The sequence below is a fragment of the Triticum dicoccoides genome, chromosome 7B (genome assembly GCF_002162155.2).
Source record: "Triticum dicoccoides isolate Atlit2015 ecotype Zavitan chromosome 7B, WEW_v2.0, whole genome shotgun sequence".
In the NCBI taxonomy this organism is placed as follows: Eukaryota; Viridiplantae; Streptophyta; class Magnoliopsida; order Poales; family Poaceae; genus Triticum; species Triticum dicoccoides.
The window spans coordinates 706,002,863-706,023,868 of record NC_041393.1 but is presented as its reverse complement, the minus strand read 5'-3'; the positions used below and the strand labels follow the sequence as shown (position 1 = coordinate 706,023,868).

At 48.8% G+C, this 21,006-nt stretch overlaps 1 long non-coding RNA gene across 1 annotated transcript; it reads left to right on the top strand.

The window, feature by feature from the left end:
* Nucleotides 1-2,874, top strand: LOC119341504. Its single transcript, XR_005165126.1, has 4 exons — nt 1-414; nt 1,092-1,283; nt 1,401-1,708; nt 2,512-2,874. It is a non-coding gene; the product is annotated as an uncharacterized LOC119341504 (long non-coding RNA).
* Nucleotides 2,875-21,006: the final 18,132 nt, after the last annotated feature.

The window sequence follows — 21,006 nt, the reverse complement described above, 5'->3', positions numbered from 1 at the left end:
CAACCCTCCCACCTGCTGCCTTCCAAAGTGTGTGAAAATAAAAAACACATAACATCGCGGCCGGCGCGTCGCTGCTCACCATCGCCGTTGCTCCTCCGTGGGCGCCTCGTCGTCGCCGCCGGAGCCTCCTCCGCCACCGGTGCTCCACACCGGATCCTCCGCAGCCGTCGCGGCAGCCGCGTCCGCGACGACCTGCACCGCCATCTCCACGCTGTGCCTCTTCTTCTCTCATCCCCAATCTCGGGGTGGGATTGCAGTGGGCGCGGTGAAGGAGAGGGGAGATCGAGGCTCGGAGAGGAGGAGGGGCAAGGTGGTCCAGGAAATGAACGAATCAGCGGCGATCCTCCCCACGCCAGACACGAATATTGCTGGTTGCAGTTGATCCGACGCCCTGGTGCACAGAAGGTGTTCGAGGTAATGTCTCTTAAATTTTGTACTTCTTTTTCTTCCAGTTTTTGTTTGTGCTAGAAGTCCTGTAGGAAGAATCATTATGCTATGACATCTAGAATCAACTTGTACTGTGTTGGATGTTCTTTTTGTAATTATACATGGAGTGTGTCAACTTGTCCTGTTGAAATTTGAGCTTTGTTCGTTGTGGCCTTGCGTGCATGGTGGCCTTCTGTTCATGTTAGAAAAGTGCACACAAGGAGTAAGCTATGTAGATATACTGATAATCAAACTGCAGGCGCATTTGCCATTTCTATATGGAACATCCCTACATGTTATCTAGTAAGCTATGTAGATATACTTCTATTCTTGCTGCATCAGGTTTCAGTTAACCTGTTTTCTTGCTACACTTGAGGTCTTCTATATAGAACATCCCTGACATACATGATCTTTTCTTAAATCAGTAAACTAATAACATGACAACACTGAACTGATTATCTACAGAGTTCTATGCAGTTTAGTTACCATTGGAGTAGCACTGAACTGATTAAGTCTCGTATATTAGTACTATATAGATTCTTAACCTGTGGAATTTTTGCTAGTAGTAAATTGATATTGTTTCTAGGAATTTCTCTTTGCTTCTGCTCACTTTCAAATATTTATTATGGAATAACTGAGGTGAATTTTAACCATTTGCTAAGCAGCGGTAGCAACATATTTGATGAGCCATTTATCCTCGCAACTCAAGCTACCCAAGTCTATTATGTACAAGATTCTATAGAGAAGGATTGGTACGTTGTGGTTCATCCACCTGCAAGAGACTTCTTTGATATGGACGCTAGAATTGATGGGCATGATGATGTCCACCTGCAAGAGACTTCTTTGATATGGATCAGGTGAGAGCTATTGATTGTTTTTGAACTAAATGTCGAATGGATAGTAGTCATCATTGGTGTTTTTATCTTAGTTTTTATCTTGTTTTTTCTAACCGAGTTTTGAATTGTACACGCCAGGAAAAAATGATGACTTTGAGATCAAGATCTGATGCATTTAATCAGTCCCATGTGTCTGACCATGAACGGAGATTGAATGGGCTGAATTATAGAGTCAGAGAAGTTAATCCACCACAAATGGAATGCATCAATGTTATCAAGCAAAAACAGAAGCTTCAAACAGGGATAAATTAAAACGCTTCACTATGGTAAGCTCTTAAACTACAGGAAGTCAGGTGACCAAGCATCAGGCTCGTTGCATTACCTCAGAATGTGCTGTGAGGAATACGTTGAAGAGATAGAAGATATGTGAGACAACAAGGTCATAGGTGAGTTGCACTAACATGAAATAATATGTACTGGTGCTACTTAACTCCAAACTCTGTTTTCTGTGGATATATAATTTCCTAACCTGAACATAGTAATCAGTTCATCTAATATCCTCTTCTCTGCAATCCTTGACAATAATCTGGAGTTGTTGTGACAATAGGTTTTGACAAGAGGTGTACATGTGTATTGGTGATCAAAGATGCTCATTTAAGTTGTGATAATAGGCATAGGTTTTGGTCATTTCTGAATTTGTGAAGATATGTTTCATTGCTGTACAGTATTCAACAACAGTAGGTAGTGCACCTGTGTAAAGTTTGTACAGTTGTTGCACCTTGAATTGATGGCTCCATGTTTCAGTTCTTAAAAATAGTGCTCGGTGTCTTAGTGTCATGTGGAATCTGGACATTCTAATGGCCAGCGGTGCTTCTCCGAAATGACAACTCTTGTCATATGGTTCACGCGCAAGCTGGATCAGATGGAATAACAGGCATAGGTTGCAGTTTATCCTTTTTTTGCTAGTACCAACTTGATCATCTATTCAGTGATTCAGTCCAAGGAGGCAATGACCAATGGTCCAGATTTAAAGCAATACCTATCACCCCTTAATGATCTTTATCATTTACCTATTTTACATTTTACAGTGATGTTTTTTTACCTACTCGTGCATGCTGTTGATGTTTGAATGATAGATTAAGTTTAATGGCACAAACAAAAATATGTTTAAGTTTTATTATTTACATTATTTTACATGCCTGCCTCCTTAACCCTGTTACAGTGCTAAGAACAGTCTTTGCTCTTGTAGATGTCATCCGAAAGTCGAAGTTGATGGTGACACACGGCTGATTGGTTTGTGTACTTCGAATTGATTGCATCAAGTTGGAACACTCTTTACAACATTGTTTCAACAGTAGGCAGTTTACCTGTGTGTTACATTGTTGTCGCAACAGTAGGTAGTCTACCTGTGTGTTACATTGTTGGTCCTGTGTTGGTGATTGATACTTTAATGTCGTTTTCGAATTTGTGAAGATGTTCTGATGCTTTACGTTATTCGCTTGCACAATGATACTTCTAGCCAATGCAAGCCTCTCAATCTTGTTCTACTGTTGTATATATGTGTTTGTACAGTGGTTGCAAATTAGTGAGCTTGCTGCAACAGTGTTTTTAATTATAATCTTACATGTCTGTAAAGTTTGTGGCGTTCTTATGTGCCTCAGAAACATTTTGAAGGCAAGTCGAAAGACGCCACAAAAAGGTTTTAGAGGCGATCTTAAGAAATGCCACAAAAATGTTTTGAAGGCAGTATGACTTATGCCAGACAATAAAATTAGAGGCAGTATGAGAAATGCTACAAATAGTCTTTGGAGGCATTCCTAAAGATGCCTCAAATTGAGTTTGCTGGCGTTTTGAAAAATGCCTCTGTGTTTCTTTTGAGGCATTCTGGAAAAATGCCTCACATTGAGGTTGCTGGCATTTTAAAAATGCCCCTGTGCAGGCCTTTTGAGGCGTTCTGGAAAAGTGCCTTCAAAGACATTTCCCTTCGTGACCATCTCTAGCATATTTTAAAAATGCCTTCTATTCTCTAGGCTGGCATTATATGGGCCTTCTGAGGCATTTTAAAGTGCCTCCTATTGACGTCCGTGGTGTAGTGATGGATCGGTGCATCGAATCTCCAGGTAGCCACGTTTATCCTACACGTTTAGTACGTGTTGTAGCATATCTGCATAAAAGCATGCATGAACGACACACCTGAAAAGCCCCTGGAAGAAATAGCTCACCGGTCAGAAGATAAGATTCGATTAGCATTGGCAAGATAGATAACAGGCAATCCATTATGCGGAACAGATTTATCCCTCAATTAATAAAGTGATAGCCATCCTAATGGCCAGCCCCGAGGAAGAGTTCACGTAATGGCCTTTTTTTAGCATCAATACAGACACAAGCGCTCATATACACGCGCATACACTCACCTCTATGAACGCACACACGCACACCCTACCCCTGTGAGCACCTTCGAAAAACTGAGCCGACATATCATCTTGAGATTTACGAAGTCATCGTAGGCACCTCATCGTCGACGGGAACGTCTCCTCCCACTGAAAGCTCATTGTTGGAAATCCTGAAATAAATCCAGGAATAATGCGAGCATCAGGATTTGAACCCTGGTGGGTTGGGGATACCACTGTCCACCTAACCATCTCAACCATAGGTTGGTTCGCCGTAATGGCCTTTTCAATCATTAGTTTTTCCAACAGAAAATGCTAGGCGCCAGTCAACTGGCCCAACTTTCGCCATATCGCAACGCGGCCGTAGTATTGGGACCCTTCCACACCATTGGATCACGCCTCTTCCAGAACTATGTTTTCATCTATTTTTCGTCCTCCAAATCTCACGGCCACCTTTCTCCATTGTCTTCGTTGTCCCCGACCGTTGTACCTGGCCAGCATCCTCGCTCGTAGATTGCCAAGGCTCGCTGCGGCTTGCTGTCGTCGTTGTCGTAGTGTCGCTCATTGAGGCATCTCTGTTGCGGGTCGCAATAACTTTTTTCACCGGTCCCAGCTCACTGCCTCGCCACCGATCATAGCTCGCCGCCAGAAGAGAAAAAGCCGATGCAACTGCCAATTGTGCTAGTTGCACCGCTGGTTGTAGCAAGATCTATTGTCGGGGGCTAGCTATTCGTGTTGTAGGTTCCAGCAAACCCAATGATGTAGCTCCTCCGCGATGGTCGCATCGCCGTTGCAGCAAGAAAACTTGTCGGATGTAGCTATCCACGTTGTTGATTCTAGCAAAAACCGATGCACGGTTCCAAAAAATACTGCCCTTCCCTACTACGTTCTATTGGTTGCAGCTCCCCGCACTGTCGATTCCAGCAAACTACCACAAGCCATTGCAGCTTTCAAGCAGCCGGTGCCAACTCCCCACGGTGTTGGTTGCAGCAAAACAAGACACGATCTCAGCTCGTGGCGGCGTCAGCCATGGCGAAGCCAAGAATCTGAGTCCAGAATGCTTCGATATCGGTTGCAGCAGACATCGGGCACATTCCCAACAGCTCCAAACTACTGGTCGTAGCATCTCGGCTCGCGGTGCTTGCCAGGGCCTCTGCCCATTGGCTTCTGGTTTGGCACGGTCCCTGATATGGACACATGAGTAAGGAGGAGAGGGGAGAAGGGAGTAAGCTTGCAGCATCCCGGCCGTCTATGCCCGGACTGCCCCTTGGTGATCCCGTCCCCCATGGCGCAAAGGAGAAAAGAGGAGCAAGAGACACCGGAGAAAGACAAAGGAAGGGGATCGAGGACAGAGCCACCGTCACCTGATAGGATAAGAGCATCTCTAGCCGTTCGACCCCCCAGGGCGCTAAAAAAGAGCGTCCTGGAGGTGCGCCGCGATAAAATCGGCGCTCGGGGTGGTTCGGCACCCAGCCGTTGCCCCCAGGTCGCCCCCAGTCGCCGAATTCAGCCCAGCTTTCGGCCCAAATATGTCTAGAAACGGCCCGATAACTGCGTGAATCGGTCCATATTCGGCGGGTTCGGCGGGTTTCGGCGTGAATTTTGCACAAACAAATAGGAATCAATTAGCTCCTCACATAGTTCGGCGTATTTTCGGCTTGTTTCATCACATAAATCAAATAGTTCACTACAAATTATATCGTTTAACAAATAAAAACTCAAGTTTCATCTCCATTCCCGGCCTCGCCCTTGAGCCTCCATAGGTGCTCCACCAGATCGTGTTGCAGTTCTTGATGCACCTGTGGATCTCAGATCTCCTGACGCATTGCCAGTAGCTGGTGATCAACTTGGGCAAGAGGACCCTGCAAGTAATATGGTTCAGTGTCAAACACTGGCTCTTCCTGCCCGCTCTCAATTATCAAGATGACACAGCAAGTCATGATATCCCACATTTGATCTTTCGACCAGGTTTGAGCAGGGTACCGGACAACAGCAAATCGAGATTGGAGCACACCAAATGCCCGCTCGACATCCTTCCTGCAAGCCTACAGAATCTTCACAAACCAGGCGTTCTTGCCTCCTAGCACAGGGTTTGAGATGGTCTTCACAAATGTCGACCATCTCGGATAGATGCCATCAACTAGATAGTACCCCTTGATGTCATTGTGAGTTCCTGGCATCCCAAAGAAAGAGTGCCAAATCCAGAGGTCATGTGTGGCCACTGCCTCAAGCACCACACTGCAACCGCCTTTGGCGCCTTTGTACAACCCCTGCCAAGCAAATAGACAGTTCTTCCATTTCCGATGCATGCAGTCGATGCTTCCAAGCATCCCAGGAAATCCTCTTGCTTCATTCTGTGCTAGGATCCGAGCAGTGTCTTCCGCATTGGGTGTTCGCAAGTACTGCGGTCCAAACACTGCCACCACTGCCCTGCAGAACTTGTAGAAACACTCAATGGTGGTGGACTCGGCCATGCGCCCATAGTCGTCGAGTGAATCACCGGGAGCTCCGTATGCAAGCATCCTCATAGCTGTCGTGCACTTCTGGATCGAGGTGAATCCAAGTGTGCCGGTGCAATCCTTCTTGCACTTCAAGTAGCTGTCGAACTCCCGGATAGAATTCACAATCCGGAGGAAAAGTTTTCGGCTCATCCGATAACGGCACCGAAATGTTTTCTCACCGTGCAATGGAGCGTCGCGAAGTAGTCTGAGTAAAGCATGCAGTAGCCTTCCAGACGATGCCGGTTCTTTGCTTTCACCCGCTGTAGGACCTTGAGAAGAGGTGTCTAGGAGGGGGGTGATTAGACACTAAGTACCAAAGTTGCAGTTTTTAACTTCTTAAACTTTAAGTGGAGTTTAGGCACAACTTTAACATTCACAATACATAACAAGCAAGCATGCAAAGAGTATATGAGCAGCAGAAAGTAAAGCATGCAACTTGCAAGAATGTAAAGGGAAGGGTTTTGGAGGATTCAAACGCAATTGGAGATGTTTTTGTCGTGGTTCCGATAGGTGGTGCTATCGTACATCCACGTTGATGGAGACTTCAACCCACGAAGGGTAACGGTTGCGCGAGTCCACGGAGGGCTCCACCCATGAAGGGTCCACGAAGAAGCAACCTTGTCTATCCCACCATGGTCGTCGCCCACGAAGAACTTGCATCACTAGCGGTAGATCTTCACGAAGTAGGCGATCTCCTTGCCCTTACAAACTCCTTGGTTCAACTCCACAATCTTGTCGGAGGCTCCCAAGTGACACCTAGCCAATCTAGGAGACACCACTCTCCAAGAAGTAAGAAATGGTGTGTTGATGATGAACTTCTTGCTCTTGTGCTTCAAATGATAGTCTCCCCAACACTCAACTCTCTCTCACAGGATTTGGATTTGGTGGAAAAAATATTTGAGTGGAAAGCAAATTGGGAAGGTTAGAGATCAAGATTCATATGGTAGGAATGAAATATCTTGGCCTCAACACATGAGTAGGTGGTTCTCTCTCAGAACTGGTAAGTTGGAAGTGTAGGTTTGTTCTGATGGCTCTCTTCATGAATGAAGAGGAGGTGGAGGGGTATATATAGCCTCCACACAAAATCTAACTGTTACACACAACTTGCCAAACTCGGTGGGACCGAATTGAGAAACTCGGTCAGACCGATTCAGTAAATCTAGTGACCGTTAGGATTTTCGGTGGGACCGATATGCAACTCGGTAGGACCGATATGGTTAGGGTTAGGGCATAACATAATCTCGATGAGACCGATTTTGGTAATTAGCTAATCAGAGAGTTGGTCAGGCAAACTCGGTGAGACCGATTACTCAAACTCGATGGGACCGATTTTGGTAATAAGTTAACCAGAGAGTTTGCATTGTAATCTCGGTAGTACCGATTGCTCAAACTTGGTGAGACCGATTTTGATAATGGACATACACAGAGAGATTACAATCTCATCTCGGTGAGACCGAGATCCCTATCCGTGAGACCGATTTTCCTAGGGTTTGTGGCAGTGGCTATGACAACTGAACTCGATGGCGCCGGATAGAAAGAATCGGTGGGGCCGAGTTTGACTTTAGATTTAGGTCATATGTGTGGAAGTGAGAAAGTAGTTGAGGACTTTGGAGCATATCACTAAGCACTGTGGAGCAAGAAACTCATTAAGCAACACCACATCTCTTCTTGATAATATTGACTTTTCCTATAGACTCAATGTGATCTTGGATCACTAAAATATAAAATGAAGAGTCTTGAGCTTGAAGCTTGATCCAATCCTTTGTCCTTAGCATCTTGAAGGAGTTCCCACATCTTTTAGTCCATGCCACTCCATTGTTGAACTTGTCTGAAATATAATAGATAAAAGTCTTAGTCCAATAAAAGATATGTTGACATTAATTACCAAAACCACCTAGGGAGCACTTGTGCTTTCACCCGCCCAAGCGCCGAGCCACCTCGCCGCGGCTTCTCACTGCTCGCGAGCAGGCCGGCGAGGGCGGCAAGCACCATGAGATGCTCCTGCTCCTGGAAGTCGACTTCGGCTTCCTCATCTAGCAACGCCACGAGCGCCTCCTCATCTTCGGAGTCCATCGCCGGGCCGGGCAATTCACCGAACACCTTGTAGACGAGGTGGGCGCAAGCCCGCCGGCATACAGGCCCTGCGCGGCCAGAGCACCGGAAAAGGTGCCGGGCGGCGGCGAAGAGGTTGCCTCGGCGACGCTCCTTCTTTTTCTAGGCTGGAGACGATCTACCTAGCTGCGGCGGGCGGTGGTCGGCGCCGGGATCGGCAGGGTGGCGCAGGGTGGCGGCCGAGCGCGGAGGGAAGGAGGGCGAATCTGGCCGGGTGGATTGACTTTTCGCCTGTCAATGTGGCCCCAGGAACACTTTTCGCTTGCGCGGGAGCCCCCGAGCGTCCCCCAGTGTGCCGGGTTCGGTCTGCGAGCGCCGGGCGCAAAAACGGTCCGGGCCAGCGGAAATCGACGTCCTGGGGGTGCGACTGGGCCGTTTTTTCGGCGCCGGCGTAATTAAATCGCCTAGAGAGGCCTTCCTCGGGCGAGCGATGCATGGGGCCAAACAACCTACGTGGCACCCCCGCTTGAAGGGATCCAACGCGAATCTAAGCGCTATCCGAGTGCGCGCATGCAACTGACACAGCACGAGTCTATAGTCTGATGGGTAGCGGTGCCCGATTATAATTGCCACTTCATAGGGTAAAAGAATGTCATATATTTGGCGCAGTGAAAGCGTTTGCTGGCACGTGAAACACGCGCGCCTTGCCAGGCCGCTCCTAGGGCGAAGCAGGGCCGTCGACATGTAAACAGAGGACATGCTGAGCGTAAAGAGCCGAGGCAAAGTCAGACGCCGAGCTGAAAGCAAGACTAGCCAGCCTACTCGATCGGCAAGGTCATGTGGCCGTGGACCTAATCAAGCATCCGTAGCCGCCCCCGTCTCCCTTGCGCGGTGCCGGAGCGTACGAGCCCAACCGGACTCCGTGGCGGTGGGGAATCTTGACTTGGCCATCGCCTTTGTGGTCGAAGATGCATGCGTCGCCGACAGACTAGTGGAGTAGGCTCCACCTCTCATTTCTTTTCTACTAGTGGCCGGTGGTGACTTTGTGGCAGACCTTGACTAGCTCCCTCCATGGCGCCACGTTTAACTCCCAAAACCAAAGCCAAAGCCAGCCTTTCTTTCTTTCCAATCGAGACTCACTCATGAAACGCAAAAGTAAGTCGTACCCAAGGTGTCTTCCTCGCGTTAGTCCAAAACAAGTACTACTGGTAACCAGTTGGTTCAGCACGGATCCACTCACTTGATTATAAAATCGAGTACGTGGACCAACTAATTAAGCACGTCCTTCCGTGGCTTTCATGACCAGGTCGTCGCGTCATCCGGAAGATCATGTACGGGTGCCCTGCTCCCCGAAAGGAATGGGTCTTAATAACTACTCCCTCCGTTTCTAAATATAAGTTTTTTTAGAAATTTTAAATGGACTACAACATACGGATGTATATAGACATATTTTAGAGTGTAGATTCACTCATTTTGTTTCGTATGTAGTCACTTGTTGAAATCTCTAGAAAGACCTATATTTAGGAACGGAGGGAGTAGTTTTTTGCCCGAGCACCTCCTCCCGCTCCCCCGCTCCCTAGGGTTTCCCCGCCGCCGCCGGCGGCTCCCCCGCGCGGAGCCACCGCAGCCGCGGCCGGAGCCTGCCGGAGCCGCCAGCCCCCTCCTCCCCCAGTTCCCCTTCTCCTCCCCCACCCTTCCTCCACGCCCCCGTACCCTCGCGCCGCCTCCCCGAGCGAGGCGGCCGGGGGCCCTTCCTCCACGCGCCTCCAGCCCCTCCCCGCGCCCATTCCTCCTCCCGTCGCCGTCAGCCTGCGCCGCCGGCCCTCGGCCGCGTGATGCTGGCGGCGGTGGGCTTTCCCTTCCCCACGTGCGGTCCTCCCCTGCTCGGGCGGTGATGGCCGGCGGCGGTGCGCCTCGGCCGGTGGCGGTCCGACGTCCTGGTGTGGAGGCTGGCGGTGCTCGCCGTGGTGGTGCCGCCTCTTGGCGCCGGGGTGGTCCGATGGTGCTGGCCGGCCGGGGGCGCGCCCCCGGCCCAGATCTAGGCCCGTATGATCCCTTCTGGGTTCTTGCGGGTCGGCTCTGGTGCGACCGCGACGCTCTCTGTATGGGGAGGCAGGGGAGCGGCTTGGACTGGGACAGCGACGTTGACGGCGTACCAGCTGCTGCGCGGAGGCGGGAGCTGTCCGGGCCTTTGTGGGCCCGGCCGGGCCTGTGGGGCCACGGGCCCGGTAAGGTCCTGCCATGGCGTCCGGTCAGCTACGGTCCTGGACGGTGGAGGTGGGGCCCTCCCGTATGCCGACGGTGCTGTTGCCCTTGTCTCGGCTCCTCTTCTCCCTTGTGCAGACCATCTTCGCGGTGCCGTGGTGAGACAGCGTGGGAAGTTTCGTGTCCGTGTTGGTGCAGGGAGGTGGTCGGTCTGGTGGCGAGCTCCGGAGTGCCTGAGGTAGAGGCTGGTATCGGGAGAAATCTCTGTTGGCTTGGCCGACACCGACGCGGGGGCGCCTGAGGGTGCCGCCGGACCTTCCTGGAGGGCGTCGAGGCTACCCTTCCTCTCTCCTCGCCGTGTACCGGGGGAAACCCTTGGCAGCAGCGTCGTCATCGTCGCGTCCCTTCTTGGAGGTGTTGTTGGGTACCGGCACTTCACTAGTAGAAAAGGAGGAATTTGTCCCGGTTCGTAAGGGCCTTTAGTCCCGGTTCATGAACCGAGACTAATGGGTCGTTACTAATACCTCCCCCCTTTAGTCCCGGTTCAAACACGAACCGGGACAGATGTGCCTTCACGTGGCCGATGCGCCGAGCCCAGGCAGGGGGGCCTTTGGTCCCGGTTGGAGGCACCAATCGGGACCAAAAGGCCTCCACGCGTCAGCATTCCAGTGGCTGGGGTTTTTGTTTTTTTGAAGGGGGGGGGGTTGGGGGTTTTGGGGGGTTAATTTAGGTGTTTCATATATTGTGTTAGCTAGCTAATTATTTAATAGAGAGAAGTGTCCTCTCTTATGTCCGTGCTTGGTCGACGCTACGTACTATACATAGAGAGGCCCTCGACACGCTAGCTAGTAAGAAAATGAAGGGAACCATTAAGTACAGAAGTTCGTCATGCATACCGAGAGAAGTGATCGATCGACCTCTCCTTCTCCGAGAGATTGGTCGAACAATAAGTTTTCGTATTATCTATCCGACGCTACTGGCTACATACATATACAATATGTAAGATCTCTTAATTACAATCCCCTGGCAATTGAAATCAACTTGCACATGGTATTCTCATGCTTTATTGATGACGTGGTCAAGAAAGAATCCCGCCAATTCCTCTTGAATTGCTTTCATGCGATCTGGTTCTAGGAGTTCATTCCGCATCTGCCACGTTTAATTTGAAGAAGGGGTTAATTAATACATATATATGAATGAAACTCAACAGAAATGATGGTGTAATAAAATGAAATTGTGAATATTATTTCTTACGCACTTCATATTGTCTTTTAGATTAGCCCCGCTTATTTTCAAAGTCGCGTTGTGGATGAACTCGCACATGTAGTATTCACAGAAATCATTCCCTTGTTCTTTCCATAAGCACTTTACGAGAAATAGAGGTCAATCAAACTGATAATGAAGCATTATAATTAAATGGCATTGATGAAAGTATAGCTATAGAATCAACGGGAGATATGCGCAACTAGCTAGCCAGTAGTACTTACTTTCGGGTATGTATATCGTAGCTCCTTCAGCAGTCCCGGAGCTTCTGCGGTGCCACATCATTGGCTAGGACGAACGGTTCGTTAGTGTACCCAAGATTTTTCAGATCCACTGTTGTCATTCCGTACTATGGGTCTACCTGTACCCCGCCTCCTGACAGATTGACCCATTTGCACTTAAACAAAGGGACCTTAAAATCATGTCCGTAGTCAAGTTCCCATATATCCACTATGTAACCATAATATGTGTCCTTTCTCCTCTCGGTTGTTGCATCAAAGCGGACACCGCTGTTTTGGTTGGTGCTCTTTTGATCTTGGTCAATCGTGTGAAATGTATTATCATTTATCTCGTATCCTTTTCAAATCAATACAGTCAAAGATGGTCCCCTGGACAACAAGTACAGCTCATCACAAACAGTGTTGTCACCTCTGAGATGTGTTTCCAACCAACTGCTAAAAGTCCTGATGTGTTCACATGTAATCCAGTCGTCGCACTGCTCCGGGTGTTTGGAGCGCAGACTGTTCTTGTGTTCATCGACATACGGGGTCACCAAGGTAGAGTTCTGTAGAACTGTGTAGTGTGCTTGAGACCAAGAATATCCGTCCCTGCATATTATTGAGTCCCTTCCAAGCATGCCTTTTCCAGTCAGTCTCCCCTCATACCGCGATTTAGGGAGACCTATCTTCTTAAGGCCAGGAATGAAGTCAACACAAAACCCGATGACATCCTCTGTTTGATGGCCCATAGAGATGCTTCCTTCTGGCCTAGCGCGGTTACGGACATATTTCTTTAGGACTCCCATGAACCTCTCAAAGGGGTACATATTGTGTAGAAATATGGAGTCCAGAATGACAATCTCGTCAACTAGATGAACTAGGACGTGCGTCGGGATATTGAAGAAGGATGGTGGGAACACCAGCTCGAAACTGACAAGACATTGCACCATATCACTCCTTAGCCTTGGTATGATTTCTGGATCGATCACCTTCTGAGAGATTGCATTGAGGAATGCACATAGCTTCACAATGGCTAATCGGACGTTTTCCGGTAGAAGCCCCCTCAATGCAACCGGAAGTAGTTGCGTCATAATCACGTGGCAGTCATGAGACTTTAGGTTCTGAAACTTTTTCTCTGCCATATTTATTATTCCTGTTATATTCGACGAGAAGCCAGTCGGGACCTTCATACTAAGCAGGCATTCAAAGAAGATTTCTTTCTCTTCTTTGGTAAGAGCATAGCTGGCAGGACATTCATACTGCTTTGGAGGCATGCCGTCTTTTTCGTGCAAACATTGCAGGTCCTCCCGTGCCTCAGCTGTATCTTTTGTCTTCCCATACACGCCCAAGAAGCCTAGCAGGTTCACGCAAAGGTTCTTTGTCACGTGCATCACGTCGATCGAAGAGCGGACCTCTAGGTCTTTTCAGTAGGGTAGGTCCCAAAATATAGATTTCTTCTTCCACATGGATGCGTGTCCCCCAGCGTCACTCGGAACAGCTAATCTGCCGGGACCCTTTCCAAAGATTACGTGTAAATCATTGACCATAGCAAGTACGTGATCACCGGTACGCATGGCGGGCTTCTTCCGGTGATCTGCCTCGCCTTTAAAATGCTTACCTTTCTTTCGACATTGATAGTTGGTCGGAAGAAATCGACGATGGCCCAGGTACACATTCTTCCTGCAGCTTCCCAGGTATATACTATCGGTGTCAAGTAAACAGTGCATGCATGCGTGGTATTCCTTGTTTGTCTGTCCTGAAAGGTTACTTATAGCGGGCCAATCGTTGATGGTCACGAACAGCAACGCCTTTAGGTCAAATTCCTCCTGTTTGTGCTTATCCCACGTACGTACACCGTTTCCATTCCACAGCTGTAAAAGTTCTTCAACTAATGGCCTTAGGTACACATCAATGTCGTTGCCGGGTTGCTTAGGGCCTTGGATGAGAACTGGCATCATAATGAACTTCCGCTTCATGCACATCCAAGGAGGAAGGTTATACATACATAGAGTCACGGGCCAGGTGCTGTGATTGCTGCTCCGCTCCCTGAAAGGGTTAATGCCATCCGCGCTTAAAGCAAACCATACGTTCCTTGGGTCACTTGCAAACTCATCCCAGTACTTTCTCTTGATATTTCTCCACTGCGACCCGTTAGCGGGTGCTCACAACTTCTCGTCTTTCTTACGGTCCTCACTGTGCCATCGCATCAACTTGGCATGCTCTCCGTTTCTGAATAGACGTTTCAACCGTGGTATTATAGGAGCATACCACATCACCTTCGCAGGAACCCTCTTCCTGGAGGGCTCGCCGTCAATATCACCAGGGTCATCTCGTCTGATCTTATACCGTAATGCACCGCATACCGGGCACACGTTCAGATCCTTATATGCACCGCGGTAGAGGATGCAGTCATTAGGGCATGCATATATCTTCTGCACCTCCAATCCTAGAGGGCATACAACCTTCTTTGCTGCGTATGTACTGTCGGGCAATTCGTTATACTTTGGAAGCTTCTTCTTCAATATTTTTAGTAGCTTCTCAAATCCTTTGTCAGGCATAACATTCTCTGCCTTCCACTGCAGCAATTCCAGTACGGTACTGAGCTTTGTGTTGCCATCTTCGCAATTGGGGTACAACCCTTTTTTGTGGTCCTCTAACATGCGATCGAACTTCAACTTCTCCTTTTGACTTTCACATTGCGTCCTTGCATCGACAATGACCCGGCGGAGATCATCATCATCGGGCACATCGTCTGGTTCCTCTTGATCTTCAGCTGCTTCGCCCGTTGCAGCATCATCGTGCACATCGTCTGGTTCGTCTTGATCTTCAGTAGCATCACCGTATTCAGGGGGCACATAGTTGTCATCGTACTCTTATTCTTCGCCGTCTCCATCATAACCCCTATTTCTCCGTGCCTCGTCCAAACATTATAGTGTGGCATGAAACCCTTGTAAAGCAGGTGGGTGTGAAGGATTTTCCGGTCAGAGTAAGACTTTGTATTCCCACATATAGGGCATGGACAACACATAAAATCATTCTGCTTGTTTGCCTCAGCCACTTCGAGAAAATCATGCACGCCCTTAATGTACTCGAGGTGTGTCTTGAGCCGTACATCCATTGCCGGTTCATCTGCGTGCATTACAGAACATCATGAATAGATAATTGAGTGACCAAATTAATAGAAGTTCATCATCACATTAAAATCAAAGTACATACATAGTTCTCATCTAACAACATAAAGCTCTGCAGAGCATCTAAATTAATTAAACCATACATTAAAACTATGTAAAATATTTCAATGCGAAAACAAATGTGATCATAATCGCAACCAATGTAACAACTGATCTAACGGCATAATGATACCAAGCCTCGGTATGAATGGCATATTTTCTAATCTTTCTAATCTTCAAGCGCATTGCATCCATCTTGATCTTGTGATCATCGACGACATCCGCAACATGCAACTCCAATATCATCTTCTCCTCCTCAATTTTTCTTATTTTTTCCTTCAACAAATTGTTTTCTTCTTCAACTAAATTTAACCTCTCGACAATAGGGTCGGTTGGAATTTCCGGTTCCACAACCTCCTAGATAAATAAAATCTATGTCACGTTGGTCGGCATAATTGTCATAAACAATAAATGAACCAATAGTTATGAAAAGATAATATATACCACATCCGAATCATAGACAGGACGAGGGCCGACGGGGGCGGATACCAAAACCATCGCACTATATAAGATGCAATAATAAAAGTAAGAAAATTATACAAGTATCTATATAAACATACAAGTAAGAATTTTTTTCCTTTTAGAAAGAATATAAGAACAAGAGGCTCACCACGGTGGTGTCGGCGACGAGATCGGCGCGGGCGATCGACGGCGGTGAAGACGGGGACAAGACGTGACGGACCGCTAAACCTAGACAAATATTGAGGAAAATGGAGCTTGGAGAGGAGAAAGCTTAAGTAGTGTGGCTCGGGCATTCCATCGAATACCTTGTGTGCATAGGAGGTGAGCTAGAGCACCACAAAGCTCTCCCCTCGCCGGCCAGGAAAAACAGAGCATTGGGAGTGCTCTGCTCGCGGGCGAGGGGTATATATAGGCAACTCATTGGTCCCGGTTCATGCCACCAACCGGGACCAATGATGGTGGGCCAGGAGCGAGGCCCATTGGTCCTGGTTCGTCCCACCAACCGGGACCAAAAGGTCCAGACGAACCGGGGCCAATGGCCGACGTGGCCCGGCCGGCCCCCGGGGCTCACGAACCGGGTCAAATGCTCCCATTGGTCTCGGTTCTGAATCGAATCGGGACTAATGGGCTGACCTGGCCTGAACCATTGCCCCCTTTTCTACTAGTGCTTCAGAGTCTCGGAACTTGGTGGGCGATCTCCGGTGGACGCAGCGGTCACGAGGCTTCGTCATTTTTGTCGATCCGCAGTTATCGGCATTTGTTTTTTTTTCTTTTTTTTTTCTCTTTCCTTTCTTTTGGGCGTGTTTGTGCTGCTTCTGTCCCTGCCCCTATCGTCGGTTGTATCGGTTGGTTGCTTTGTAATACAAAGCTGGGGGAAACCCTTTTTCTCAAAGGAATGGGTCTTTGCTTGGCGTGTTGCGTCGAATACTCTGGCCACTTGGGATAATAAATTCCCCAGACACCTCGAGGTTTCTAAGATTTGTCCTGTGTGTGGTATGGAATGCGAGGATACCTTACATACGTTTTGTAGGTGCCCGCGGTCGAAGGAACTGTGGCGAGCTATGGCGGAAGATTGGCCACTGCCAGAGATTGATATTGTTCGCAACACAAGACCTGAATGGCTTCTGGACCTGATACATGCACTCCCTGACACGACGAGAATGGTGCTCCTAATGACTCTATGGAGATCATGGCATGTCTAAAATGAGATCACCCATGGGAAGAACGCCCCCACAACCGAAGCATCTAGGCACTTTCTCCAAAGCTATATTTCTTTCTTGCTTTGCATCCAGCAACACCCCAAGGGAGACATGGAAAAGGGGGAAATGATCATGCAACATCCCATGTCATGCGTTGGACAGGTGGCCAACATGTGTCTCTGGTGGCGGCTGAGCCTGAGCTGAGATGGAATCCACCCCCGAAGGACTGGGCAAAGCTGAATGCGGACGGGTCCTTCCTGGTGGCGGATGGGAGTGCTGGAGCGGGCATGTGATACTTCGCGACGAAGTTGGTGCCATCATCTTCTCGGCGTGCCGTGAGTTGCGTATATGTGATAATGCCCAAGCGGAGCTTGAAGCGTGCAGAGAAGGGATCCACCAGTTGGCCCTTCAATGGACGACCAAACCTATCATCGTCGAGCTCGACTGTGCCGATGCGGTCAAAATGATCCAAGACCCGGCTAGTGATCGTTTGAGGTATATGCCTTTGATTGGTGAGATTAAATCCTTGATTTCTGAGGACAGGGAGATTGCTATTACTTCTATCAAGCGTGCACAGAATAGGCCCAGCCATGAGCCGGCGAGATATGGCCGTGTTACATCCCGAACTTGCGTATGGCTGGGTACTAGTACTGATGAAGTTGTAACTCTGTGTACGAACGATTTTGCACCACCGTGAGTCATAGGATATCTCTTTCACCCGCAAAAAAAACTAATTAAGCACGTGATTGATGGCGTTCGTTCGTAAAAAGCACTGGAGGAATAGTGAAGAATCTCATGCGAGATCCTTTGCTTTGTTTCTTGACTTCTTTGGGATGCTGTCTGAGCACCGGTGAGGCAAATCGAGTGCGCACCCTGGACAGGACAGGAACGTGGGAGAAAGAAATGGCACAGAGACCCCGCAAAAAAACAAAAAATGGCACTGAGCATGCATGAACATGACCTGTATATATACTACTTCCTCGGTTCTTAAATATAAGTCTTTATAGAGATGCTACTATGGACCACATACGGATGTATATAGATACATTTTAGAGTGTAGATTCATTCATTTCGTTTCATATGCAGTCTATAGTGGAATCTCTAAAAAACTTATATTTAGAAACGGAGGGAGTACGTGCCTGCTAGCTGTGGAAATTGCGGGTCCGAGCTTTGCATGCCGTGGGCGAATGTATCATCAGACCATCAAAGTCTCACCGGACTAATAATGCCTGGCGCGCGCGCGCGGAGACCGAAAGAGACGGTCGCGACACCGTACGCAGCAACAAGAAGCCCGGAGATCGTTGGCAGCCAAGCCATGCAGATGCAGGCGTGCGTTCACACGGCCGCCGGTGTTGAACCTCCAGGCAGGCAGATTCATGCATGGAGCCCGTACCGAGACCACGTCGTTTTCACCGCCGGCGGCAGCGCCCGCCTTGGTCAGACGCGAATTAGTTAGTTAATCTGTCTGCATTGCTATCTGCTCAGCTTACGCAGCTGTTCTCTGTGCGCGTCTCTGTTGCCAGCCGGCCTCGGAAATGTACTTTATTCCTCTAGTTTAGGGTGAAACTATACAGAGTGGAGTATGTACGTACATGACTGGACAATTAACAGATAATAACGCTTTGTACGTGTCCGGCCGTCGGCCGTCTGCTTCGCAAAATAATTAACTCAGAGACTGACTAGCCACCAGCAAACGGACCTAATCATGTCGATCAGTACGGCTTGCTCTAATTAACAGCTATCCAGATAGATAGCTTGGCCATGACGCACGGGCACGAGATACACATGTTAATTACCCCGCAAAAAAAAATTAGTCCCCGGCCTAATTAACAAAATGACGATGAACATGGGCAGGTTTCCAAAATGATGACGAACGAGCTCTGCCGGAACATGGTGCGAACCTGTTGCAATGAACGGCTCTGGGAGTGCATGTGACGGGCCGCAAGTAAACAGGATGAAGACGCGGGCAAGGAGGATGAAATGATGCGAGAAGCTGAAGAAGATAACAAATGGTGATGATGTCCTGCGGTGAAATCAAGAAAAGTTGGATGCCTGGGGTTGTTTTGTATCTCTGGGCTGGATGTGTGTGTCCTTGTTCATCATTTTGCCTAGGGGTGTTTTAACAGCGTGTGCGTGCCCCCCTCCTGTTTCTAGAAACCTTGAGGTTGGGCTGAGGTCCTGTGAGTGAACCTTGGGTTTGATTTTTTTTTTTCACGCGCTGTGGACGCATTTTGGGGATGGTGGTTTGTTCCATTATCTATGATAGTGGAACCTGATCCAATGTTTGGATTGTATGAAAGAAAACATAGTCCCTGGCCTCCCCTGTACCTTTCCCGGCCGGGCGTACTCCATTTCTGAGCACGCGAAGCTTGTGATTGTCATGCCATACCGCTAGCTTTCCACGCACATGCTAAGAGCATCGACAACCGGACTTAGCAAATATGACCTTCTAAACGTCCGCGGACGCGCCCGGTCACTGACCGGACGTGTCTGTTATTTATCCCTTCGCGCAGCTACAGTCCGCATTTTCTTCCTCATATGTCCAGTCACTGTGCGGGCACCTGCTCCGAGCGAAATGCGTCATGCTCCAGGTGGAAAGTGTCCTGCTCCACCTGCATCCGGGCTGCTACCTGCTCTGACTGCATCCGGGTTGCCTGCCCGAACAAGCTGCAGCGACATACGTCGACGGCCGGCATCTGCGTGGGCGAAAAGCTCTCCGGGATGGCCAAGCCGGCCGTCGAATCCTTCTCTCCCAATGGGGCCGAACGGCGTAGTCCCCGTTGGCGCTTGAATGGAAGGGGTGCGGGGTTTCAGGCGCTGTGGAGGAGACAACTGCTCCACCATGTCCGAACATCCCTACGACGACGCCACTGTTGCCTCCCTCTCTTGCTGCCGGCATTGACGTAACTTTCGGGCGACGTTCTCCACCTAGCAAGTTGGAGCCGGCGAAGGGACGCCGACGGATGGGGCGGACTGCATCTCCGTCGCGGCGGTCTGGGACGGGCTGCACGACATCTCCGGCGGTGGATCGGGATCGATGGTGAGAATTGGGAGTAAGGGTGGAGGACGGCGAGGGTTCGGGCACGGGAAAGGTTGGGAGGGCGGCGGGAGGAGGAAGGGTTTGGTGGACTTGATGCAATTTGCGATGGGGTAGGGCTGTCGGGTCCGACTTGAAGGGCGTTCCAGGGCGCCCTCATATCCGCCCCATATTTGGGCTGGATATGAGGGGTGCCGGTCAGCCCGGACGTTTGAGACCCATTTAAGGAGCCCCTCTGCGTCGAAATATCGTGACCGGTCAGTGACCGGGCAGCCCGTCCGGATGTATGAGGTGGATCTGAGGTGCTCTTCTGTAGATGCTCTAACTGATCGAATGTTCGATGTTCATGATGCATGCCAAGTCTCTCCAGAAGCAAGAATTGTACAATTCAAACGAACTTAATTTGGAACCATGAGACGACCGGAATGTAAGGGAGGTACACTGGGAATACTTAGCATGTGAAGCTTTTTTTCACTCACTTTTACGTTGGTTGGCTAGCTAGGCACCTTGAGTTCACCGTGGAAAGTTGACTATTCATGCGGACGTTTTCATACATGGTGTCGGTTTCAACGGTACGCTGCTAGTGACCCCTTGAGAGTTGTGTGCTAGGAGGTGCATGCAGTAGCCTCTTCCACGGGTCAAAGCCAGGACATGGCTGGAAGGTGGAAACGGCTTTCTCATGGGTTTGGCCACTTGCACGATGACTTTCTTACGTTTCGTTCCTTGCCGCGCCGATGCATGCAGATGCAGGTCAAGTTACGCACCGGCCACATGCATGGGGGCACTAATCGATTGCAACACATTGGACTAATTTAAATGTCAACGGCGTTGATCTGACGCAATAGAAAATCGCAAATACGAAAGACAGCTGGATGCATTTGCGGCTAGGGATGAAAAAGGAGCGGAAACGGACGAAACTAAGTGCTACTATATTTGCTTTTATACAATTTTACAGAAACAGAAATGAATGCAGAAACTCCGAAAATAAATTCGAAAACAGATGAGAATACAAAGTGGACACGAAAATATAAGTAAGCGTTGACCGAAACTTAAAAACCCCTTGAATCATACAGAAATACACACAAAAACAAACAAATTTAGTGAATTTTTAACATGGCTACAAAATAATATCATTATCTTAGCAATTTATCGTAGTATTGTAATAGTACTAGACAATTGTTTATAGG